The sequence below is a fragment of the Canis lupus genome, chromosome 24 (genome assembly GCF_048164855.1).
Source record: "Canis lupus baileyi chromosome 24, mCanLup2.hap1, whole genome shotgun sequence".
In the NCBI taxonomy this organism is placed as follows: domain Eukaryota; kingdom Metazoa; phylum Chordata; class Mammalia; order Carnivora; family Canidae; genus Canis; species Canis lupus.
The window spans coordinates 17599895-17619618 of NC_132861.1; positions in this window are offsets into that span (position 1 = coordinate 17599895).

Consider the following 19724-nt stretch of genomic DNA (forward strand, 5'->3'; position numbering starts at 1 on the left):
TTGTGGGGAGTCTGCTTTTCCCTCTGCCTGTGTCTCTGCCTCTCTGTGTGTGTCTCTCATGAATAAATAAATATAATCTTAAATCTTTCTTTTTTTTTTAAGATTGTATTTATTTATTCATGAGAGACACAGAGAGAGAGAGAGGCAGAGACACAGGCAGAGGGAGAAGCAGGCTCCCTGTGGAGGGCCCGAGGCAGGACTGGATCCCAGAGCCCTGGGATCACGACCTGAGCTGAAGACATGCTCAACTGCTGAGCCACCCAGGCATCCCTAGAAAATTACCTTCTTTCATGAATTTTTCCTTTCAGAGCAGGGGACGACAGTTGTGGAATGAGGAAACTACAAGCCAGTTATGAAAATAAATTTGTGAGTCAAATGAAGTCACAGCCCCAAATTGACTTAAATAACGATGGGGAGAAGATGGCAGAGTGATAGGTTAGCACCTCTCCCTTACCTTCTAACAAGTTGTTTTTATTAGAGGTCAAAAGACCTAAAAACCGTGCACTTTCTGTCATCTTCCTATCTCTGCAATTAACCAGGCAGTCTCTAAGGAAATATCTGTTCCCAAGTTTCAACCTCCTCACTCGATTTTTTCAAGTCATTTGAAGTCAGAACAACGTTGCGCACCTGAGTCGCAAACTCCTAGGATCAGAAATTCATAACAAAACACAATAACCTTGGGATTTTCTGGTTCATTACCCTTGGGCGGATTCATAAAAAGTTAAAAGTGGAGACCAAAGTAAGAGGTGAGCTAATAGACTGAGCCCACTCAGCACCACTGAAAATTGGCTTCTCCCGTGCAAGCCACCGGGTTCATGCATTTCTCAGCATATATGCTTTAAGGCCATTAGCTTCTCCAGAAGGCTCTTCTGGAATAGGTAAGGGTTCTCTCCCCAGCCCCCGGCCTGCCTCCCACAACTGAATACAGCAAAGTCGACCAAATGGCTCTAGGGAGAGGCAACCGTATGTGTCAATCTGTCCGAAAGACCACCAACAGAACCCTGCATAAGACAAAAAGATCCCCCCCCCCCAAGTAATTCAATACCCAGGTGAGCAGTTAACTTCCCATGCAAAGTGTGTGCACGCATTAGGAGCAGGCTGCCGTTTACATATGGTGACCTATAATTTATTGTTTCAACTGGAACACCTTTAAGCATGAAACAGGAACTCTATTAATAATTAAGTGGAAGCAAGGGGCATTAACCCGATCTGTGCAGGCGACCCAGGATTTATGCCATTATAACCCCAGCAAATGGGTGTCTTACATCAGGTCGTTCACCCCAGCTTTTACTTTGGGAGTGGCTCACATTCGAAGGTCAAAGGACAATGTGACTGAGTTTGTCAGAAAGGTATAGGTTTGTTTAGATCCAGTGCTTGGGGGACTCCCAGGTGGTTGTTGAGCATCTGCCTTTGGCTCAGGTTTTGATCCCCGGGTCCTGGAATCGAGTTCTGCATGGGGCTCCCCTCCCTGTGGGGAGCCTGCTTCTCTCTCTGCCTAGGTCTCTGCCCTTCTGTGTGCCTCTCATGAATAAATAAATAAAATCTTTTAAAAATTTTCAGTGCTTAGCCTTCTCATCCTGATAAGAGTTTATTCTGAAGGGGACTTTTTTGAAAATGATACTTCTGTGTAATCAGAAAGGCACAAATATGCACATATTATTTCTCACACTGGAAAGAAATACACTGGAGTGCCAACAGTGTTTAGCTCTTGGATTTGGGATTATGGACCATTTTAAATTTTTTGTTATATACTTCTTTCCATTTATCTAAGAAATGTATTCTATTTAGAGATTGCATTTAAAGGGCTTTATCTTACTCTCACATTTAGTCTACACATTTTTCATGAATCAGATTGCTTGAATTAGCGGGTAGTGAAGATCTTTCAAGGCTACCTGCATTCTGAAAATATCTTCAAGATGTAGCTTTGGGGGTGCCTGGGTGACTCAGTGGACTGAGCATCTGCCTTGGGCTCAGGTCACAATCTCAGAGTCTCAGGATAGAGTCCCACATGGGGCTCCCCTCTCATCAGGAGTCTGCTTTTCTCTCTGCTCCTCACTCTGCTCATGCTCTGTCTCTCAAATAAATAAGAATAAATAAATAAAATCTTAAAAAAAAAAAAAAAAGATGTGGCTTTGGAATTCACCTCTGTTAGGAGCCTTTCCTGTCAATTTGTGAAAATTGTGAATTCCTCTCTTTTGTCAGAACCCTGGTTCAGAACCATGTGAGGTAAGAGGTGGAGAACTGGATACTTTTTGCAGGCATCCATCAGGCAAATGCTGCGCAGATATTCATTTCTTCCGGCATAGGTATTAATAACAATATATTTACATGCAAAATCATGGGCCCTCTGAATAGCATTTCCTCCAGGGGCTCAGTAACCAAATATTGTCTCTTGACTTTGGCAAGTGTCACCTAGTATGTCATTGAGAAGCCCCTGGCAGGGTAGTTCTCTTAGTAGGACCCTTACCCTGCTGAGGACAAATGCTCAGAGCACCCTCCCAGGAAGCATACAGTCATCCATGGCGCAAGGTTAGGAGGATGACATGGCAGCTGGCTGCAAGATAAAATGAAACATATTCTAAAACTTAAAGCAAGATATTTTATCTGACCTTGAAATGGATGCTTGTCATTGAAATGATTTCAAAATGCCACTTTCCTTTGAGTGCAAGCTAAAATGGGACAATGGCTGATGTGGTTTTCCTGTGTGTATTTTTAAAGTGCACATCTGGAGAGAGACATAGTCACCCCGTGTCACTGAGAGCCGCACTGGACAGTAATAGCCGGAGGGTCAGGCTGCTGGGCCGCCTCTCCCCAGGCTCACCCAGGTCTCCTTCCCACCTTCGTACCCCAAAAGGGCTTGGGAAGATTGTGTGGAGCCACTAGAGGGACTGGAAACCCTCCCCCAGCTAAACTGACTGAAGAGATGAAAGCTACAGTGCTGTGGCGACCAGGCTTCCTAGGGCCAATGTCACTCAGGACTTTGAGTGCATGTCAAAGCATAAGATGCTGAACACCAAATCAAGTGTTCTCTAAATATTCTCAAGCGACTCTGTTTGCTTGTGCTGCCTCTATTCAGAAATAGGGCTTCCCCTGGGTCTCTAAAATAGTCAAACTGCTACCATGGACTCTGCTCAAAAATTCAAATGTACCTTCTCATAATAAATGTCTTTCCACCATACTGATCAGGCTTAAGCACAATAGCTAAATCATGGTCTAAGCAGAAGAGCAGCTAGAAAATGTATTCTGAGGTAATAATAGAGGTGGAGGTGGCGGAATGACAATCTCTTTGGAGGTAATAATTCCCTTTCCAAATTCCCCTTCAGCAGGGTCTGAATGGTCTTTTTCTTGGACCGTGGTCATCTCCATTTCTTTCTCATTTCATGGGCTTTTCAGTGGAGCCACCCTGACTTTAACTAATCTGAACAAAATCTCCAGCACACAAAAATACAGAATAAAAATTGGGCATCTATTTTTTAAAAGATTTTATTTATTTATTTGAAAGAGAGTGAGATAAAGTGAGAGAGAGCACAAGTGGAAAGGAGGAGCAGGCTCTCCACTGAACAGGGAGCCCCACACGGGGCTCGATCCCAGGACCCTGAGATCATGAGCTGAGCCAAAGGCAGATGCTTAACAGACTGAGCCACCCAGGTGTCCCTAAACATTTTTTTTAAGATTTTATTTATTTGACAGAGAGAGAGAGAGCACAGTCAGGAGGAACAGCAGAGGAAGATGGAGAAGCAGGCTCTCTGCTGAGCAGGGAGCCCCACATTGGGCTCAATCCTGGGATCTTTTTTTTTTTTTCCTTTTTTTTAAAAATTTTTTTATTTATTTATGATAGTCACAGAGAGAGAGAGAGAGAGAGAGAGAGAGAGAGAGAGAGGCAGAGACACAGGCAGAGGGAGAAGCAGGCTCCATGCATCGGGAGCCTGATGTGGGATTCGATCCCGGGTCTACCAGGATCGTGCCCTGGGCCAAAGGCAGGCGCCAAACCGCTGAGCCACCCAGGGATCCCAACCCTGGGATCTTGATCTGAGCCAAAGGCAGATGCTTAACTGACTGAGCCACCCAGGTCCCCCTCTATTTTGTTTTTAAAATGTCAGTTTCAGGCCATGTACTATGTAAGGATGAAAAATGTAACATTAACTTTCTGCCTTTAACTTCTTTTCCCCTTGATTATTATTAACTGGCAGCCAGGATGTTAGTTCTTTTATGTTCTTTATACAGGTGCTTCTCAAACTCTAAACATGCATCAGCATCACGTGGAGATCCTATTAAAATACAGATTCTGCTCACCCAGAACTGGAACAAGGCCTGGGATTCTGCATTTCTACCAATCCCACACGGGATGCTGAGGATCCAGGGCTCTGCAGACTCTGCTGTGAGTGGTAATACTTTAGATGGGCTCCTGGAGAGAGCAAGGGTGATGAGTTTATTTCCATACCTCTGTCAGTCACACTGGGGTGTTTTATAAGTCCATCTCTCTCTCTTTCTCTCTTTTTCCAAAGGATAAAGATGCCAGGAGGAGTTCTCTAGTTCTCTTTCTTCATTGCCACCTGCTGTAAATACCAAGGACAGGTGAGGACAAGGATGAGGGCCCACTGCTTTTTGCCTGCTCACCAGAGCCCACAGGTTCTCTTGATTCCAGGCCCCAGCAGGGCTAAAACACCGCTGATTGATGGCCCTGACCACCACAGTGACAGCAGGAGCATCGCAATTGTCAGAGCTCCATCTGCGGCTGTTGAACTTAGTAATGTTTCTTTTGAAACAGAGAAAGTTGGGCATGTCAAATGCTAAGAGGTTGAAAGTAAGTGTTGTAGGTGGTCTGTCTGATGAACTAGAACAGATGCCGCTTTTATTTGCACCCTAATTGTATCAGGCCTTCCTGGTGGGAGATTTAACACTTTTGGAGGGAAGAGTGCCACATTCCTTTTTTTTTTTTTTTTTTTTTTTTTTTTTTTTTTTTTACCTTAAATCCCAAGTGTCTTAGATTCAAAGTCGGGTTTACAAATGGGAAATTCCTAGATGTGTTTCTCCTCCTCCCCTCTGGAGCCCGGAGTTCAATGCATTCTTAACTTTCTCGCACCAGCATTTGCTCTTTCCCTATTGTTCTCCCATTATAAGACCAGAAGAGAAAGTAGGTTGGGTCATTTGCATCTCTTCATTGCAAGAGTAAGCTTTGTAAAAACACCAATACCGAGAGTAGGCAAGCAAGCGGCATGTTAATATAACTTTAGGGCAATGAGTTAAAAGCCCTAAAATGTATTTCTTTTGTTTTCTATTTAGTCACATTGGATTTATTATAAGCAGGTAGATTTCTCATTATAACATTGCACATGAGTTCAGCCCTGATCAGAGGTGTATCACACTAGTAGAAGATCTGAAACCATTAGGAGAAAAAAAAAATTCATTTACAAAAGAATGATTAAAATAATGACACAAAAAACCACCAACAACATGGTACTTACCTCCTCTGCTTTCAGGATGGTTAAAGACAAAACAAAGTAAAGCAAAACACAAACAAAACAGTATTTTTTTTTCATTTCAATTTGAAATCCTCAGCTTAGTTTTCAAAGCTCTTTTCATCTCTTGCTCCATTCAGAGTTTCCACCCTAAATTATCATTTAATCTGACATACAAACCTTGTCTTGTTTTATCCAGATGAAAATGGGCTCACCCCACATTCTGAGTTAGTTTCTACTTCCATCAGGAATGTTTCCTCTGCTGGTTCTGACTCTCCCTGCAAATTTGGCCTCGCTGCCCACCAGCACATATATACTAGCCTACTGTAAATGTCAGCTCAGTGTCCCCATGCCCATCCCAGGCTTTGACAAGTGAACTTTTCTAACCTCTCTTCAGTTACCTGGTTGATTGCCACTCAAATGCCATCGCAGGACCATATTCCTTCATTGTCTCATGCCTGCATATTCTGCTTCTGTGAGTAGAAGAGATCTTAAAAGATAGGTTTTCTTTTCTCCCCATTATTCTTGCAAGTACAAATAGTGCATACCAGTACTAAAGCCCTCCCAAAAGTGTGGTTATTTTTTTGTTTTCTTCAAAACCCTTCTAGCATTTCAACAAATTTATTATGTTCCTATTTTGGAAAAATATACTTTCTGCTCATTGTGAAATATTTGAAATTATGTGGGGGGAAAAGCCCCCAAATCATCCATAAACTACAATTAAGTTTTGTGATATATACTTCTATTTATTCCTCATTTGAAGGTCATACACACATACAGATTCTTTATTGCATCTATCTATCCATCATTCAAGAATAAGATGTTTCATTTAGGTTTCCCCCTAAAACTCTGAGTTTACATTGTGCTTGATATTTTGCAATTTACATTTTAAATTTAACATCATGGGAACAATATATGATGTCATTTTTCTATTCTTGTTATTAAGATTATTAAAACAACATGTTTTTAAATGCATATTATTCCATCACAGGGTATTATCCTAATCCATTAAAACAATTTTTATTATTGAACATTTAGAACATCTATGTGGTCGATTGTTACATTAATGGTCTCACATCTCCTGTGTGTCTCCTCCCATGCTGATTCTGGCTTGAATGTGAGACTTGTATATTTATTTTCCTCTTGCTGCTGTAACAAATTATGTCAAATTTTGTAGCTTAAAACAGTCAAATGTATTATTATTTTACCATTCTCAAGGTCAGAAGTCCAAAATTGGTCTTTCAGGGCTAAAATAAAAATTCAGCTGAACTGTGTACCTTCTACAGATTCTAGGGGAGAATTCATTTTCTACATTTCTAGCTTCTGGAGACCACTTTCATTCCTTGGCTCATGGTTCTATCACCCCAACCTCTGCTTTCGTCGTCATGTCTACTCTACTCTTACCCTCCCCTTTCCTCCCTTTTATAAGGACCCTTGTGATTATTACATCAGGACCACCCAGAGCATCCAGGATTATTTTACCATTCTAAGATCCTTAACTTAACCACACCTATAAAGTCCCTTCTGCCCTGTAATAACATTAGGATGTAGACATCTTTAGGGGCTATTCTTCTGCCTCTCATGAATTGCTTGGGTCAATGGGACATCAACAAATGCAGCACAAACTAATTTGGATAAGTGTCTAAGCAATAGGGTTTGTCTCCTTGGAATCATGCTGCTCCTGTGTATAAAATCTATGTTGTCCTGATAGAAACATCATTTGGTTAGGAACTAGAGTGCTCATGGCTTCAGCAAACAGCCAGGCCTAGGAGTGAGACTATCATGGATCATAGAGCCCTGAGTACTTTGTCAGGTATAGCCATGTGAATGACTCCAGGAGACACCAACAGTAGAACTCACTAGCCCAGTGAGGCCCAACTGAAACAGAAGAATCTTGAATAAATCAATCATTCTAGTTTTGAGATAATATGTTTAAGGCTATTTGTTATGCAGCAATACATAACTTGCTATTTTAAACAACATTGTGATGAAGAACAGTGCATGCACATCTTTGGGGAACATATGAGTTAGATAAAAGCTCTCCTAAAGATTAGCGAGACCCAAAAGGACAAATCTTTTGTGATAAGATTACTAGAAGCTCAGTAGATGAAATCATTTTCTTTTGTTAAACAGCTCCTTTGTAACTTTGAAGCCCAGCCAGACTGGTAGCAATGCACTGTAGTGGAAGAAAACATTGGTCTTGACACAATTGAATGACTTATTTAGCGTCTTTAAGCCTCCATCTTCTCAGAAAATGGAACTTCATCAGTAAAATAGGAATGAAAAAACAAATGGAGACTCTGTCATTCCCTTCTTTTGGGATTGTTGTTATCATCCAGTAAAATTGTCTTTACTAAATGTGCTGTGCAAACTTCAGAGTGTTGTAATTATAGAAACTCTTCTTTGGGTTCTCACTAAGTATTTGGATTCACCAGTAAGAAGACACATTTGGTCAGAGAGCTTTGAGAGCCTATGTGACCTTGACCAGTTGCTTCATCTCTCCAAATTCTGGCTTTCTCCTCTTGACTTTTATCTCTATAAAACCTTTTGATTTTCCTGCTTTTTAGAGTTGTATTGAACACTGAATGAGATGACAGACATTAAGCTCCTAGAAAAGTACACTGGATGGATTTTTCTTTCTTTCCTATCATTCACTCAGCTCCCTCCACCCAGCCACCACAGGCCATTTGCATCAGCTGTGTTTTATGTGTGTTTTTTGTACTGCCTTTATGAAAGAATGCAAGAATAGCAGGCATGTTCATTACTTAATATTTCACAAGAACATGCAAAATAGTTTATATGTCCTATATTATTCAAAGACTGAATACAGGGGATCCCTGGGTGGCTCAGCGGTTTGGCACCTGCCTTCAGCCCAGGGTGTGATCCTGGAGACCTGAGATCGAGTCCCATATCCGGCTCCCAGCATGGAGCCTGCTTCTCCCTCTGCCTGTGTCTCTGCACCCCACTCTTTCTTTCTCTCTCTCTCTCTGTGTCTCATGAATGGATGAATAAAATCTTAAAAAAAAAAAAGAGTGAATACAGACTGGTTAAGGGCTGCAAGATTTAAGAGACAGAGAATGGGCAGAAAAGTGCCTTAAGATGGATGCTGAGCCCAAAGGTGATGAGAAGGCATGCAGGAGTTAGCCAGCCAGGAGTTTCTGGCCATAAGTAAACATGAAGTGACTTAATATTTCAAACATTGATAATATCAAAAATATCTCTGATGAGGCTGAGGCCAAAACAAAACAACAACAAAAACAAGCAAACAAACAAACAAAAAAACTAAGCAAAATTTTTGATACCCAGGACAGGGTTGATTAGGAACTCATTCACAGATTCGACCCAGTTGAATTATTTGAGATTTATATTTATGAGCAATGAGTGCACTCAATAGCTAAAACAGAACAGGTGACATATCCAACCCCACCTCCTCCAGAAAGTTTTCCTGAATGATAGCATTTAGTCATCCTTCTTGCATTGTAGACTCCATATATGATACAGTCCCTGTTCCAGGCAACTTATTAATAACTGCTATTTTAGTGCTTAATTATATTTACTATTATAAATTATTTGCAATTGTTTCATAATATTATCTCACTCAGATTGTAAAACCCATGAAGAAAAAGTCCATATCTTGTATCTTCTTAAGAGTTTTGATTAGCCTTCTCCAAACCTTTCTGCCCACAGTTCAGGAAAATAACAAAAAATTCTAGAACTTAATTAATTGGTATTTTGATAATGACAGGGCCAATATTTCACAATCATTCTGAAGGCCTGCTTTGCCACTGTTCAGGGGTAAGTCAGATTGGGTAGGCCAAGTGTTCTGAATGGCCTTTGACCCTACCAAAGAATGCATTGGAATAAAAAAGTCAGAGAACTAACCGTTACCATTTTAACTTAGGTATACATACTCTTCGAAGTTCTCTTTAACGTCTTATCTAATCAATATGAATTTACCCCTTGAATTGCATGTTTAGCAATTCATGGCACAATCAAAATATAAACATAAAATTTAGTAGAATGCTGGGTTTTGTGGCCCATGTCATAATAGTCTATCTGTGAACAATACTTTTAGTGGATTGCAAGGCATTACTCAATTACAATATAAAATTAACCCAAAGGAGAAGGACACCTTTCTTGCAGGATTATGTTCTGTATGTTGACATATTCCTCTTCTGACAATTTGAAAACCAGGAAAGTGGTGAGTGGTTTTGTTGCTACTGTTATTTTACTATAGCCACCAGCATTAGAATCAGATAGGACACTTATTTAAAAAATCAGATTCCTGACACTAGACCAAGGTCTACAGATTCAGGATATGTGGAAGTGTGGGGGAAAAAAATCAATCTGTATTTTCAGCAAGTTTCCTAGGTAGTTTTATGGATCCTAATGATTGAAAACCATAATTTTATGTTTAATCATAGCTTAATTTCCTAGGCAATTGTGCACATTTCATCATCCCTCTTTTTCCTACTTGGTCTAGAATTGACTTCAATATATTCACTGAAGCTTATTTTGGTGTTTTGTTTTGTTTTAATACCTGATGTACTGCTAAGACTATATGCCATAGGATAATAGCTCTAAAACTTGACTTGCATCAGAATGATGACTGGAACTTAAGAAATAATACCTAGGCCCCATCCTAGATTCACTGTATCACACTCATGAGCACTAAGGCTGGGGTATACATTTGTTTCAAAAGCCAAACAGGTCACTCAGCAGTTGGGACAGAGAAACATCATCTTAAGGTGGAGGTATGACCATCTGGGAGACCATCACTGCTTTCCAGTCACTAGCATCTTGGGTGGCAGTGGCTCTCTGGCCCTGTTGATTGGCAAACCCGCCTGACCCTGGGTGTCCTACATGTGCAGCTGTAGAGCACATATATAGCACATGTGTCTGACATCTGCATGCCCCTCCCAACATTGACCCATCATTCCCTCTGTGGGTAAGTCAGTGTCTCTGAAGTCTTTCTCCTGTACTCCTAAACTGATGGCCATTCTCCCTAGAGCCTCTAGTGGCCAGTGTAGGAGCAATGCTTCCACTAAAATTTCCAGAGGCAATTATAAAGTTTTCTAGCTCATTCAGGAGATAATTATTTCTGGGAATTTTCATAAAACATTCTAGACTTACCAATTAGAATCATATTCCCAGTTCTGTTCCTCTGTTGAGTAGGAGGACAGGGCAGAGGCCCTTAAGCTTCCCTTGCCCTAAAGGAATCTTTCATGTTCCTAACTGACCCTCTTGGGTAGAATAGAGCAAACCTTACAACTTCTTGACATTATCCAAATACAGATCTTAAAGGCATTACCATACTCTCTAAATGTCTAGCAAATGGCCTTCTTTAATATGCTGGGAAGACATGTGCACCTCTAACTTTAGGCACAAGCAGACAAATCTGATAGGATTTCTTGGTAAATATGGAAATTAAATGTCAGCAATAAACCTGGATTCCAATAATGAAGTGCCAATATAAACATTTCCATATTCAGACAAGCCAAGGACACATGAAGGTGGCCATACGAATCCTAACCACCTTGGTAAGTTTAACACCACTGCTTTATATTTTGACTCTTGGGGCTGGCAAATAATTTAGCTAAAGGTTTTAGAGAGAACAAAAGGCATGGCCTCTATTCAAGGACCTCCTGTATTTTGAATTTTTGCAGGCTTAGGTCAGCCCATGAACTATAGGGCTGTTTTAAAATGTAATCATAACTACAAAGGTACTCTCTGGAATTCTTGCATTGTTTGGCATTTAGTGATTAAAGCTGACATTCGTTGGGCCAAACTGGAGCTTTAGAATTGATAGACCTCGACTAATCCTAGCAATAAAAATGGTCACAAATGAACGCTGTGACAGGTTTTGAACCAAGAAAAATCATCACTGAGCTCACTAGAAAAGATTAAGAGACTGTCAAGTTAAAAAATGATTGGCTCCATTTACACTTGCTTTGGGTAGTGAATGCTGTTTTATCCATTTGTACTTGCCCCGTCATCTCTTTCATGTGTCTTATTATAATAATTTCCAAAGTCATAAACAAAGAAAATAAGACATCACCTCAGATAAAATGGCACAAGACCTAATACAAAACATTAGCTATGGCACAACCTGGCCTCAGAGAACAAAGAAGTTTAAAATTCATCTTACTTTACAGTGTTAGAATGCTTTACATTAAATATAGATTTTCCCCCTGATTATATTGTTTCACATTCCACTGTTCCCATGCCATCAGCCTCGAGGACTTTATTATTTATGTAATTCCAAGATCTGATGCAGAGTAAGTGCATCTGATCTCAATGAATGGCATAGGATAAAAAAAAATTATCAGTAGATTTTAGGGGAGAGAAAAAGACCATTTTAATTCTCTTGCAAGGCTAATGATTAGTAACAGATGTTGCTTTTCTGATTGAATTATTTTTGATTCATTTTTCAAAAAAAATATAGATCTGTCAAAGTATTTTAAATCATCTAGAGATAGAGGTTATTTAAACAAGATTCTTTTATTTTTCATTTTAGGGAGAGCTTCTACCTTCAAGTGCTGCAGGTTACAGGGGGATCTAATTTAGAGTGACCTATGTTATATATATATATATATATATATATATATATATATATATATATATAGTAGTAGTAGTAGTGCCAGCTTCATTTAGGGACTCCTAGTCTCAAAGGAAATTTTTGAGTCCATTCTGGTGTCAAGAATCTTTGAGCAGTAGGATGAGCTACAGAGAGAAATTTGTGTAAAGGAGTCTTAGACAGGCATGAAGTCTCGTTTCTGGTCTTATTTGGGAATTCAGGAGTTCAACCAACAGGGCTTCCAGAGAGCAAATATTCTTCTCACAGCAGTCTTTTTGAGAGAAAGTCTCTGTATACTTCGTTCACCCATAACTTCTGTGCTCTACTTTATTCAAATGGCAGAGCTAACCTATGAAGAGGGAGATGGGGAGATCCATTTGAAAATAAGAAACAAGATTCCTGTGACTGTGTCCCAGTAGTTTCCAAATGGATATGGATTTCATCTCCAAAAGAATTAACAAGCAACCTTCCCTCTTATTTTCAGAATTTAGATCATCCATTCTTTATATATTAAAAACTTACAACATGGTGGGCAGAAGGTGATGAGTAGAGGAAGAAAACCCAGAAAAAGAGCATCATGTTCTAAATAAGAAATTTGAGAATAACAGAACAAAGCAAGGAGAAATAAATATGTCATTTTCTGTATCTCTGTAACAAAGAGTGAAAAGTGATACCCACTGGACAGATAGGGTTCTCATAGAATTAAAAAAAAAAAGGTTAAGTAATAAAAACATAAAAAAAGACATACTAGATGGACCTGGATCCTTGGCTGCTCTTGAGAACAAAATATAACATCTCAACTCTGGGCCAATTTTCCCACCCAGCACCATTGGTGAGGGCCCACAGATTCCAACTTTAGACTTCATTGCCTTTCCTTCTCCCTATTTTCTCCTGTACACTCATTTTCCTTTTTGTGAATCACATCCCTAAGCCCTCTAGACACTGAATTTTCAGTCACTTCTCTGTGCCTTCTTTGAAGACAAATTAAGTCCACCTGTTTGAAAATATCATTCTCTTCTCCCCTTGGAGGTAGAATCTCCACTGAGTTTTTTTTTTTTCAAAACTAAGCTACTTTAGCTTGAAACTCTGAATTTCTTATTCAGAACCTATATATATTGTTTTTCCCCTAAAATCTGAGATTTGTTTTTTGTTTGTTTGTTTGTTTAAATTACAGTCTTACTGTTGACAGTATGCTCTTGACAATATATGATAGGGTCACCTGCAGTCCCTGTATTCAATATTTTAGCTCCTCCATTTATAAAACAAATGATGTAATCCATGAATATATCAGAAAATTTCAGAAAAGAGTGAACTATTACAATGTATTATCCTCTGAATTCCTATTATATGCCAGTGTATGCAATGGTAGAAGAATTGATTTGGGGGAAAGAAAATGAATAGAGAAACAGGTGGAGATGTCCTGGCTTCTGGTCTGCATTTTCCATTACTAACAAGATACATTGGTTCCAAAGTAGTACATATAAACTTTTGCAATGAAATTGATAAAATGCAGCAAGTGAAAACCCAGCATTGGAATTAGAAAAGAAAGACAATTCAACTCCTTTGCCCAGGAGTGCCCTAGGTGAGCTGTACCTCTTGCTGGGCTTCTGTGGCCATCCTTCAGGCCAACTCATGACCCTTTCTTGAGATGTGTCCAACTGTTCTCTCCAGGATGATTGGCCAGAACATTTCCTGCATAAAAGCAATAATCTAGCCCAAACAAGATAATGACTCATTTCTTAAATGCCACATTAGGTGAGAAAACAGAAAAGAAAATACCATATGTAAAATGTATCAGTCTACATAAATTGGCTGAGCTGGCACATGAGCTAGGTAAGCAAATAAAAATTTGCAAATTGACTCATACAAACTCAAAGCTGTCACTATAATCAGAACATGCAGTGGAGGGCAGTTGTCTTTGGCATCCTGGAGAAATATATCAATATAGATAGTACACAAAATTTAACATAGATAAAGAATGGCTGATTGCATTTTCATCTATAGGTCAGATCAAACATTCCAGAGAGCCAAGGGTTTATCCTGTGCAGAAAAATGCAAGGTGAATTGCCAACTTGGACAGGTTTTTGTGGATCCGTGGAGGCTTGGCATTGATTTGCTGTTGACTATAATCAGACTCCTGGTGCATTTCAGGCATTTGTGTTTCTCCCCAGTCATACTGATCCAAGTCTGGCTGAAGATAATTGGACATTGGCCTTCAATACACTGCCTCTAGTGCAGACTGACAGGCTGGAAATGATCCTTATGGCCATCCTTTTGTAGTTAACAGTACTGACAAATGTAACTTTTCTCTCCTTCTAAAAAGTGCATTCGTATAATTTCAAGGTATTAATTTCCTTACTTGGATTCTGTCCTGAAACAATAATACTATTGGTTTGAATGTCTGGGATTTAAAAAACATTAAAATGATCACCGCTATAGGTTGAATAACAACATTCAGTAAATGTGTCTACAGAGAGACGAGACGAAGCTAACTTTTAGTTGTCTTTTGATTCAGTTCAAGGGAAAAAAAGGTCTTCCCAAGTGTGACCCACAATTCAAATAGCGTTATATTGAGACTACAGACAATTACTTTTTAAAACTGGAGTGTTTACAAGGAAGAAGACAGTAGCAAAGATTGGGAGAGGAGCATGGATTATGAATGTAAACAAGTACTAAATCAGCTAGGTCAACTCAACCTCAAGTTCACAAAAACCAGGCTAGGATGAGAGCCCTGTAATTATTGAGAGCCTGGATAACAGGAAAATTCTGAAACACATTCAAAGGCTTGAAAGCAGGATTCCTTAAAAATACCCTTTTAATGGCATGATTCAAAGATTTGACAGCTGGTTCTGAGATTAGCAGGTGGAGATGAGACATGGATTTTGGTTCCTGTGTTTTGGAAGAAAGAAATTATAGAAGAGAAAGAGTGGGGTGGTGATATAATTAAAACCCAACATTTTAGAGTGACTGCCAAAAAAGAGTTAGGAAAGACTCCTACTTTCTCAGAGTGGCAGACTCCCCAAAGAGTGGAAGTGAATGAAAATTCCCACTGTCCACTCCTGGATGGATGATACCTCACAGCTATAGCATATTTAAGATCAACAATAAAAAACAATTCCAAAGCTTAAAATGACTTAGCACGAAATAAGCTACAATGAAAAGGACCTAACTTGGATCAGGTGATGTGATCTGGCCACTCCTTTACTTGATGTGTATGGCTTTTCACCTTCTACTTGATCCATTTAGCTTCAGTTTTCTCTGAATTGAGTCACATCCACCTCAAAAGGCTGTTGATGATCAAACGAGGGAACCACATGTAATAATAATAATAATAATAAACTCATAAGTTCTAAACAAATGGGCAGTATTATAAAATTTGTAGTTATGAGATCATAATTCAGGAAAAGAATCATCATGTTCTTGATGTCACTTCTGCCCAAGTGGGGATCCAGGAGATGATGCAACTCCTGTCTGAGCAGAGAGCCCGACTCAGGACCCCAAGATCATGACCTGAGCAGCATGCAGATGTTTAACCAACTGAGCTACCCAGATGCCCCTGGGTTTTTAAACTTTTAATAAATCTTCTATTTGTAATCTGGATTTCTCAACTGGGAAGTTGCTGTGGAGAGAGGTATGATGGATTTTTTCAAGTGTATTCCTCATATTTTAGAATCACTGTAAGAGCAAGTACTATTATTAATAGCAGTTTGTAATCCCACTCAGGTATTTTCAAGTGGAAGAAGGATTGGCAAGTGCTTTAGGAGAAATCAAGCTGTGAATGTTGCAGGGGGAGCACTGTAGTTATTTTTAGTGTCTTAATGTATACATATTTCTATCATTACCTGATGGGTAGATAGTGGCTCTTTCCTGAAAATGAAAAGAAGGAAATACATATATATTTTTTGTTAATTTGTTTTCTTTTTAACTTTTTATTTTGACACAATTGTAGATTTATGAGAAATTGCAAAAAGGAGTATCTTACCAAAACCAGGAAATTGGCGTTGGTGCAATCCACAGATCTTATTCAGGTATCATTATTAATACATACACTCATTTGTGTATGTCAGTGTATGTGTGTGTGTGCGTATGTAGTTTTCTGCAATTTTATCACATGTGTAGAGTTGTGTATGTACTGGGGCAATCAAGATAAAGAATGATGCTATCACCACAAAGATTCTCAATGCTACCCCTCTATTACCAGGCCCCTCCACAACCCATTCCTAATTCCTGGAAACACTAGTCCATTCTCCATGTCTATAGTTTTGTCATTTCAAGAATGTTATATAAATAGAATCATGTAGTATATTACCTTTTATGACTGGTATTTTTCACTCAGCCTAATTTCCTTGAGATACATCCAAGTGTTTTTGTGTGTATCAATAGTTTGTTCATGTTTATTGCCACGCAGTCTTCCAAGGTATGGATGTACCACGGGTATTTAATCATTCACCCAGTGAGGGATATTTGTTTTGTTCTTTTCAATGTTTTGACTATTAAAAGTCACAAGTGCATACTTGTGGACTGGCTTTCTTGTGTGAACATAAGTTTTCAATTTTCTGGGATAAATGCCCAAGGGTGCAATTCCTGAGTCTTATGGTAAGTATAGTTTGATTTTACTTAGTATCTGGTATTATAAGAAAGTCCTAAACTGTCTTCCAGAGCACTTGGACCATTTACTTTCTCCCTCCAACACTGTGTGAGAGATTAAGTTATCCATATCCTTCCCAGCATTTGGTGCTATCAGAATTTTTAATTTTAGCCACTTGGCAAGTAACTGATAGCTATGATGATATCTATTTATGCTTTTGATTTTTAATGTGCTTATTTGTCCTCTATATATTGTCTTTAGTAAAATGTTCTTTCATGTCATTTACCCATTTTTATACTTGGATTATTTTCTTTGTAATGTTGAGTTTTGAAAGCTCTTTATATATTCTATATGCACGTCTTTAGTTGGCTATATGGCTTAAAATATTTTCTCCTATTCTGTTGTTTATTTTTTCATCCTCTTAGCAAGATCTTTCATAGAGCAAATATTTTTAATGTTGCTGAGGTTCAATTTATCATTTTTCCTTTAGGGTCATGTTTTGGTGTCATTACATATTTTTAAAATTGGAAACAATTGGTTTCTCTCACTGGCAAAACTCAAGATATTACAGATGCTCATTTTCACTTTTTTTTTCCAATAAAAGTGAAACAGGTAGGAATTATGGTTGTGGGTATTAGTATGACTTTGCAATTTGATAAACAGAAAGTATGTCTGGTTTCTGGTTTTAGAGGGGAGATCAAATACTAAAAGTATATGACATGTGAGAGATTTATATGACTTGTGGAGTGCATTGTTCTAAATCTCTGCATACATGCCAGAAAGGTTTTGCTTCTGAATTAAAAGATTTATAGTCTTTCAATTTCATTCAGAGCAAAACTATCACTAGAGTTATTGTAAGTAGTAATTAATAATTCTTAAGAAGCCTAAATTCAGTTATCTTGTACCTGTACAGGCATTTTTCTTTAGTTCTTGCTCTAATTTTTCACCAATCTAAATTTACGAATAAAATGTCTTAATGACATGTTCTTTATTGCTTAAGAGCATAGATCTCATATTTTTAAATATATGATCAAAAGGAAAATAACAATGCATTCTTGGCTAATCTTGTGTGGTTGTTTAGACCATGCAGGGTATGCAGCACAGCTCATCTGACCACACTGAGTCCCGCTCACAGGTAAGCTAGCTCTTAAGGGGAAAACTTCTTAAAACTCACCCTGAATCCAAAGTAAAAATCACTCCTTAACTCAGGACTTTGAGAAATATCTTCCTCTGTATAAACATTAGTTTCTACTAACTAGAACATGCTCACACATAGAAAGAAAGAAAGAAAGAAAGAAAGAAAGAAAGAAAGAAAGAAGAAAGAAAGAAAGAAAGAAAGAAAGAAAGAAAGAAGAAAGATAGAAAGAAAGAAAGAAAGAAAGAAAGAAAGAAAGAAAGAAAGAAGAAAGAAAGAAAAGAAAAGAAGGAAGCTATTACCTTTGGCATGAAGACAGCTCAGCTAGCAGAAAGTTTAAATTTGGCATAATTAACATTCTACAATTACTAGAAATTGCCAGTTAGTTTAAAATCAGTTGGAAACCTTGGCTGAAATCTATATTTATAGGAAGATATTTATACAATGTAATATTAAAAGGAAATAATAAATTAAAAATAATAAAAAAGAATAAAATAATAATCTGATGTCTTTATAAGTCCTCTATGAAATGTTGGTTTTGCTTTTTCATCTCTGTGTTTCCCATTCACAGACAAACACAAAAAAGTATAATTTTGTCAATCTATGTGATTTCTGATAGAATAATTGACCTATGTTCTTATAAATTAAGGTTACTTTGACAGTAGAGTTCTAAGCATCATACTTTAGTACTTAGACACTATTTTAAAATGAATGCTTTCAATTGTGGTTGTTTTTGTTTGTTTGCTTTTTGTTATTTTGACTGTGATAACTCATAATGATATTTATAATATTCTTCTCACCAAGAAAGTTTACTGAACAGCTGATCAGAATTGTATTGATAACATTTTTAATGAGGAGAATAAACTTGCTTAAAGAACTCATCCCCTTAAATGGTTTCCACTATACTTGTTTCTAAAAATACAATCACACTTCCTTGTAGTTTTCTTGTTAGTACTAATGTGTTTGGTTTACTCATTTACTGGCCATATTTTATCGACGACATTTTCAACCCTGAAAGTTGGAGTGACAAGTCCCAAAAGAAACAAAAGGTCACTGTTGAGACAAATAAGGCATATGTGAATGTTTCAGAGAGATTTCACACTGAATATAGAAGCACTCCTAATCCATAAAGGAAGATACCCTATGTCAGAACAACAGTGTAACTCTAGTTGCTCTTAGGTAGCTTTTCTGAGACTGCAATTTGCAATTGTTCTTTTACTATAAGGTGATGTTGAGGGATTTGGGGTGGGTGGATGCTAAGCCAACTTTCTCTCTATCCTTTTTTTAAGATGAGTTTATATAATCAATTTTTAAAAAAAACGATAAACACAGAAACCCAGCCAACAGAGGTAAATTAGAAAATATTCTCTCCACATGGTTGTATTACTAAACATATTGATCGAGTACCTATCATGTATGGTCATGGTTTCATTGAATTTTAAAAGTTTTAATATTTTCAGTAATCATCATCATCATCATCATCATCATCATCATCATCACAGCTTTTGAGCACTTACAACATGCCAGGCACTGTATTTAGGATTATTAAATCCTTACCTCATTTAATCCTCCAACAAATGAAGTATATTCAAGTGGTTATTCAGAGTCCATAGAGGAGAAAACATTGCCATTTGCCTGTGGATACCAGCTCTTACAGACATTCAGGACCACGTCTCAGGTGTGTCTACCTCCAAAGCCAGTCTCTTATCTACTTTGTCATTCAAATTTATTGTTAGTTGCATCTGAGTTTTCATTTCCAATGAAATGAAATCGTTTAAAAATTATTCAAATGAGAATGGGGAAAATTAACAAGGCAGGAAACAACAAATGTTGGAGAGCATGCGGAGAAAAGGGAACCCTCTTACACTGTTGGTGGGAATGTGAACTGGTGCAGCCACTCTGGAAAACTGTGTGGAGGTTCCTCAAAGAGTTAAAAATAGACCTGCCCTACGACCCAGCAATTGC